Source organism: Ruditapes philippinarum, unplaced genomic scaffold, assembly GCF_026571515.1.
Source record: "Ruditapes philippinarum isolate M1 unplaced genomic scaffold, ASM2657151v2 ctg7566_1_1_1_1, whole genome shotgun sequence".
In the NCBI taxonomy this organism is placed as follows: domain Eukaryota; kingdom Metazoa; phylum Mollusca; class Bivalvia; order Venerida; family Veneridae; genus Ruditapes; species Ruditapes philippinarum.
The window spans coordinates 30,517-37,595 of record NW_026856824.1 but is presented as its reverse complement, the minus strand read 5'-3'; the positions used below and the strand labels follow the sequence as shown (position 1 = coordinate 37,595).

Genomic DNA, 7,079 nt, shown 5'->3' with positions numbered 1-7,079 from the left:
TTCTCTTTTTGAATAGTCTTATACCGCAACACCCTCATTAGTTCAGAGGTGAGATTTTGTGATGGCAGTGTATCCGTCGTTCGTCGTTGTCAAAAATCATCTTTTATGTCTCTTTATAAGTCTCCTTTATGGTGGCTGTTTTGGAACACTTTTATGCGTCGTGTTGTCGCTAGCGACCGCACGACAAAGCGCCGAACGACGCGTTGTCGCACTGTGGTCTTGCATGTTGCCATGTCGCTAACGAAGCACACCAAACGGCGCGTTGTCTTACGGCATGTTGTCGCGATGTCACTTTGTCCTTCGGATTGGCTATTTGTATACATAGCCAAGTATGGTGGCTGATTTGGTACATTGCGCTTTGCGCAACATATATCGTTATCGCCTTTCGTCTCGTCGCTAGCGACAACACGACAAAGCGCCAAACGGCTTGTTGTCGTGCTGTCGTCTTGTCTATAGCCATGCACGACAAACGGCGCGTTGTCGCGATGTCTCCTTATTTCTTGGCTTATAAGCCAATACTTCGATTTGAACCAAGCGACAATGTGACATCGCGACAACACGCCGCACGACAACGCGCCGTTTGGCGTACATCGTTAGCGACAGGACGACAAGACGAAAGTCCGACAACGCGCCGTTTGGCGCTTTGTCCTGTTGTCGCTAGCGCTTACACGACGCACAAAAGCGTACCAAACAGCCACTTTAGCCAAGCGACAGGGCGACTTCGCTACAACACGCCGCACGACAACGCGCCGTTTGACGTACATCGTTAGCGACAGGACGACAAGACGAAAGTCCAACAACGCGCCGTTTGGCGCTTTGTCCTGTTGTCGCTAGCGCTTACACGGCGCACAAAAGCGTACCAATCAACCACTTTAGCTAAGCGACAGGGCGACTTCGCTACAACACGCCGCACACAACGCGCCGTTTGGCGTACATCGTTAGCGACAGGACGACAAGACGAAAGTCCGACAACGCGCCGTTTGGCGCGTTTCACTAGCAACAAGACGAAAACAATATAGGTTGTGTTGTCGCTATCGACAACGCAACGCGCAAAGTGTACCAAATCAGCCACCATACACCTATACCACGAAGATGATTACGACCAAACTAAACAGAACTGATCCTAGAAACATCATATAAATTGTTCCAGTCTGACGCATAAGAGTACGTCAAAGAAGCTTAAATTAGACTTAAAAAAGTCTTTCCCTCCGAAACTACAATGCCCAAAGCTTAGATATTTTGCGTATAGGATCATCTTGAGTCCTCTACTAAAGCTATATAAAGCATGCCACTGGGTTCAAAGTTGACCCCGCCCCATGGGTCATTTATTTTACATATACTTGTATAGGAAATAGAAATCTAAGTCTTCTCTCATGAAACTACAATGCCAAAAGCTTCAGATATTTGCCACTTAAATTCTTAGTGATCCTCACACAAAAGTCCCTAAATGTCAAAAATTCCTGATTGTCAATTATTTTTACAAAATTGTTTGATGTAACATTGCCTAGTGGACCTCAACAAAAAAAAACATGCCCTATGGTCAAAAATGGTCCTGCCATTGAGGTCAATTAGTTTACACAGACTTGTCTTGTAAAATGTCTTAAAGGTCTTCTTCCCTGAAAGAATAATGTCCAGAGCTTAGCTATTTTACATGAAGCATCACCTTGTGGTCTTAACTGAAGTTATAGAAATCCTGACTCTTGCACGGGTTCAAAATTTGCCACGCCCTTTGGGTCATTTCGCTTATAAAGACTTGTATAGGACAACACATTTAAGTATTCTTTTGTGGAATCTACAATGCTTAGAGCTTAGATATTTTGTCTGTCGAATTGTCAATAAGACATTTTTAAACTTTATATAAGTCATGACCGTGGATTCATAAACGGCCCTATCATGAGGACCACTTAGTTTAGTGAAATATCAGAAAAAAATCTTCTTTTCCGAAAGTACAGTGTCCAAAGCTTACATATTTTGTATGCAGCATTACCTTGTGGTCCTTAACTATAAAGTCATATAAATCGTACCCCAAGGGTCAACATTTTCCCCGTCTTGGGGGTCGGTCATTTTATTTATATAGACTTGTGTAGGAAAATATTATTATTATTTTTAAACTTCAATGCCAAGATCTTAGATATTTTGTTTTTCTTCTCAGAAACAACAGTGCTTAGAGCTTTGATTTTTAGCATGTAGCATTGCCAATCGGAGCTCTACAAAGATATTCAACAAATGCCATTGGGAACAAAAATAGCCCCATCCCGGAATTCAGTTAGTTAACATAGACGTTATAGTTTAAATGTCAAGAGTATTGGACATAATGATCACGTAGCCTTTCATAGCAGACTTCTTCAAATGTTCAAAAATTTGTTCAGCTTGGGTAAAAAATTACAAACAAAATGTGACATAATAAGTGTTTTTAGCATTGAAGACTAAAACTGTGAGCTTTTTTAGCAATCTATCTCGGATGAGCGATCCAGTGCCACCATTGCCCTCTTGTCCAACATAAAGTCTTCTTTTTTTTACTGAAACCTGTATTTTCTTAAAGAACACCAAAATTCCTTACAATAAATTCTTATTATTATGCGAAAAAACTATTTTCAGACAAGCAAAACACATAGTCCAACTGCAACTAAAACCCATCTCACACAGGACACACGGCTTATACGGTTGGCCACCCGTGTAAACCGTACATACAACCGAACTAACCGTAGCGTTATCAGAATTACACTCGGGTCATTCGAGTGTATCAGTGTAAGCCGTGTATGATTTTTAAAACTTTTAAAAAAACTGGTACGGATGCCATGTCCGTGTATGACCGTAAAAGCGACCGTAAAAGACCGTGTGAGACCGTATATACAGCCGAATGTGAAGTCTACTCCACGAGTGAGCCCAACCGTATCAAGGCCGTATATGAATCGTATGGAATCGTTCGAGACCGTCCCCAAGTCCTTAATCCAATACCCGATTAACACCCGAATGTCACAAGATCACGGTACGATTCAAACAAGTGCACACACGGTTTCATACGACCGCCATACGACCAATACGGTTGATATACGAAACATACATGGCCGACACGGTATAGTACGAGAATACACGGTCTCACACTGCCTCGTACGGTCTAGCACAGCCTCTACGTCAGCAAGAACGATACAAAAAACACAACTACCTGCTGCCACCCTACCAAGAGTACTTGCTGCATCACTTTAGAATGTATCCAAAGAAGAAGGTTTGACGCACAGAAGGAATACAAGAAGGGCCATCCAGGCCCACAGACCACTCCAACTTATTGACCCTGATGAGCTGGAGGACCAACCGGCAATATCCATGTCTTCCAGGGATTCAGACTCAAATGCCAGCTCAGTGGATCCTCCAGCAACCGCTGCGCCAAAGAAAAAAAAGACACATTTTACATTGCTTCACCTCTTTATTCATGTATTGATGTTAATGCTCTATTACTAAATATAAGTGTTCTTCGTTGAAATTTCGAAAATTTATGAAGCAGTCATCAAAATGAGTTAATTTATATCAAAACATACACAAATGTGTGATATTCCGAGCATAACTCGGACAAAAGTCGGCGGGACCCTATGAAAAACCTGTGAAAGTCGAGTAAATCGAGTAAAAGTCGTGTTTAATCGTACCAGACCGTACTAGACCGTACTTGGAACCGTAAAACAGTCGTATGTATTCGTATGCAAATCGTGTTCAAACCTTGTTTGACCGAGTATATCCATGCTCAATTCGTAGATACTCGTGCTATATTCGAAACTAATCCCCAGGCACGGTTGGAGCTCAAAACTCGTACCAGTCAACCCGTATATAACCGAGTATACCGTATGGGAATCGTGTGCCCAACCGTGTTTTGTGCGAGACGGGCTTAAATGTATTGTAGAGAATATTTTCATGGAGAAGTCTATGGCAATTTTATAAGGGACAAAATATTCTAAATTGGTCTTGATCTTTCGTGTCATTTTTCGCAAAGAATGCAATGCCTAAGAATAAAGGACTGCTCAAGAACTACATATTTATGAACGTATATAAAGTATATTTAAGAGTGCGTAATTCTTCTGTTACCATCGTTACTCGTCGCTTGTCGTTTGCTATGATGATGATCATTTGCTATGATTTTCATAACTGTTGCTGGCAAAAGTTGACCATTTTAACTAGTTTTCTAAAATCTATATTCATGGAATTTAAAGAATATGATATTCACTAAATTCATGAATTCAAAAGACATGTAAAGAAAAATGAACGAATTACATATACTTGTATTAAAGGGTTCGAGTATAAACACATATTATTGTTTATGTTGACGAATACTACACACATGGGGACGCTTGTAATCAGCAAATTGAATTAGTGTTGTAATCAATGACGAATCAATAGATTTTGTAATTACGTCGAGGACTTGTGGTAACAGATGCCGCTATATATCAAACAACCACTGACATTGAACAACAAAGGGAGACATAAGGTATGGATAATCTTTCTTTCTTGTTTTGTGGATGTTATTTTATAAGTTTGATCGCGGACAGCGAGTCTAACGGTCATTTGTCTCTCATCATCATATGGGAACATACGGGGAATTGTTTATTTCTGAGGACTTAACAGAGAGATCGACCGTCGAGGTAATTGTTTTATTTAAAAAATTGTTTTAAAATTGGCATAAAAACAACAGAAAAACAAAAACTGAAGCCGTAAATGAAAAGCCGTAAATGCTAGTTTATAAGTAAATGTTTAATTGCATTAAAATATCTCAACTATTAACACGAGGGAACTATATATTACTTAATTGAAGTCGGTTACATATCAAATATGTATGAAAGTTACTGTTAATAGCTCATTTACTTAAAAAATCTCTTTAGACAAACATTTACAGGTGACACTTTTTTCAAATGTTATAAATTGTACTGATTTTTAAAAATCTTAATGAACAGTTGCATATTAAAAGTAGACGTTATATACTCGTATATTATAACGTAAATCTCAGTTACTTTGACTATTTTTTTTATGCACATTTTCTCAAATTTTGGATTTAATGAAACTTCTATTAGCATAATTAATTAGTTGTGTAAGATTTGACACATTTTACAGACTTTTTTCTTACTCTCAAACCGTTACGGTTACTGTCTCGTGTTCTTCAAATTGAAAAACTCAAATAAATATATAATGAATATAAAAAATAACAGGAAAACATTGCCCGCCCAAACATTACCTTGATGTCACTTCGACAAGTCTTATTAGTTGTACTAAACCTGACATAACAAGAAAACGCCAAAATTAAAGTGAACAATTACAGCAAGGTACGCAGAATGCGCATGCGGGAAATGCTACTTAGGAACAACAGTGTATCGTAATGTTAAATGGTCTATTACAGGGACTTTTGTTTAAGCTTCATGATTATATAGATAGTTGTACATGCAGTTAAAATCAAGTAAACTTAGATAATACATGTAGAATCTAGTTAATTTCTCAAATATTAAATATAAAATAAATACTCGACTCCTATTCAAGCATTGATAGTACTGATTTCTGTTAAATATTACATGTGTAGTGAACAGTTCAACAATTGATTGATCTCGAGACAAAAAAGTTGTTAAAAGAAAACTGCAGAAGATCGCCAAAACTGAAATACCAACCGGTGCGTTGTATAAACATACAAGTGCATGTGTATGATTTTTCGTAAGACAACTTGAATGTATACGTATTGAGTTGAGTATGTCTGTGTTATTATGGTTAATGTGTAAGAATATATACTATGATATACAAGTTTGAAAATCCGGTAATCAGGAGAAAAACATGCATGTACAGTACAGCGATGGTACTGTTAATTTTGTCAATATGCGTATATCAAAGGTGCTTTGTTACTTTTTTTTTCTTTATGTATATTAGATACATCATAAAGATACTGTATCTAAGCTGGAAAGTGCATAGTGTAACATGCATGTAACATTCTATGACTGCGTATGTGTGCATACATGTTTACTTGCGCAAGTCAGGAACACAAATTATGACAAACCGACGTTACCCTTATACCAGTCTTACCTTATATTTTCAGGAAAACGTTAGAGCAGAAATATTGAATAGCGAGAGTACAGTCTTTTTATGAAATGTGAAAGCCAAGTTTTACCAAAATGTCGGAAATAACTTGTCATACAAATAATAAAGATGAGATCCCGAGTCAGAAAGATGACAAAAGATCAACACAGCAATCAACGTCACATCAGCAGACGACATTTGAAAAAGAGGCGGGAAGTCAAAACTTTTGCAGACGACAACTTAGTCGTCATCTACATGTTAAACGAAAGGAAGGGAAGAATGATAAACAAGTTCAAACTTTAATAAGTGGAGATTTCTTTGTAAACACTGCTAATGTTTATTCTGGACATCTCGTGGAATAAACAGAGTCAAAATATAAAACAATGCGGAGTTATTACGCACTTGTACACATCCTCTTACAATGCACATATAACATAGCCTGATCTATAATTGTAGTCATCTTTAAGTTATATTGTGGAATTCTTACATTTTAATTGCCATGTTGTCATCGATTTAGTTTACTTTTATGAATTGAGATTTCCAACGCTAGTACTTGATGCTATTCGGTTTTAATTTTCACTTGATCATTTATACAGAACAAAATACACAGTGTGTTACTTAGGGATGTTCTGTTATTACAATTATGAATATTGTGTAATAAGTAATAGAAAGAGCATCGAGGCTATCTGGTTTGTACAGGGAGCCCGAGTATTAATCAGATTGCCGAGTGTTTCGAAGTTCTTTCTCTTTTGTATCAGTCAACCATAAGAAACACGTACCCTGATTCCACAATATGAAACCCCAGAACAAAGTAACCAATGAACCAGAATCTGAATATGATATTTCTATCGCTATCACTTTCTCTGTCGTCACAATATGTAAACCCCGGACAAAAATGAACCAATCAATGGGATTGCTCAGGAGTGCACGCACTGTGCATGTATATGTACTATACGATTTAAACTCTGACAAAGGTCCACAACTATGATACAATGTTTTAATGAAATTCTCATGCAATTTCAGCTACTTTCCAGTACTAC

General features: G+C 37.8%; 1 long non-coding RNA gene across 1 annotated transcript; it reads left to right on the top strand.

Annotated features, from left to right (window-relative positions):
• Nucleotides 1-4,480: 4,480 nt before the first annotated feature.
• LOC132747820 (uncharacterized) lies at nucleotides 4,481-6,661 on the top strand. Its single transcript, XR_009628166.1, has 2 exons — nucleotides 4,481-4,628; nucleotides 6,059-6,661. It is a non-coding gene; the product is annotated as an uncharacterized LOC132747820 (long non-coding RNA).
• Nucleotides 6,662-7,079: the final 418 nt, after the last annotated feature.